This window comes from Capsicum annuum, unplaced genomic scaffold (assembly GCF_002878395.1).
Source record: "Capsicum annuum cultivar UCD-10X-F1 unplaced genomic scaffold, UCD10Xv1.1 ctg5377, whole genome shotgun sequence".
NCBI classification, from domain to species: domain Eukaryota; kingdom Viridiplantae; phylum Streptophyta; class Magnoliopsida; order Solanales; family Solanaceae; genus Capsicum; species Capsicum annuum.
The window spans coordinates 260,185-260,902 of record NW_025861901.1 but is presented as its reverse complement, the minus strand read 5'-3'; positions in this window follow the sequence as shown (position 1 = coordinate 260,902).

Here is a 718-nt window from a genome sequence, read left to right as displayed (position 1 = left end):
CAGGGGCGCCATAAGACAATGATGAACGAGACAATCGAAATTAGAGAGGTCAATTGAGAAAATCCTAGAAGGAATGACTTTAGTCAAACAAAGTTTATCATGACAGGACAAAGATCAAGAAGGATGACTTTGATTTGATTGAAACGTGCAGCCTAATTTGAGATTAGACAGTTTTGAAGGATCAAATATCTACTCCAAATTGTGTGTCATGCATTATTGAAGTCAATATACACCTCTAAATAAGCTTTCTTACGTTACTGGTAGAAATACCCTCTATTCAAACATAATTCTTTTATTCCTTCTTTTGATTTTCCCTTATTTCATTTTTACACGCTCTGTTTTTTTATGGGTAAGTCTCGCACCAAATGCAAAATAAAGAAAAAACGCGCAAAATTGACCATGGCTCCCAGTGAAATTGAGCAGAGATTATTGGGCGTTCACCACCTTGACAAGGATAGAGAGCCAGTTAAGATAAGTGTTACGAGTGAAGTATTTGAAAATGAAGATCAGAATCGTACTGAAACAAACAAAAAAACAACAGAATTTGAAAGATGAAGATTCAAGCTCGCCAAATAATTAGTTTAATCAACCGTATCAAGTTGGGGCAAGGATAAGGCAAACCTCCAAGGGATTCAAGGCCACAAACCAACTACCAAGTTTAAAACTCACTTTTTTTTTTTGCTTGAACAGGGGCAAAGCAATCTTGTGAAGTTTAGTG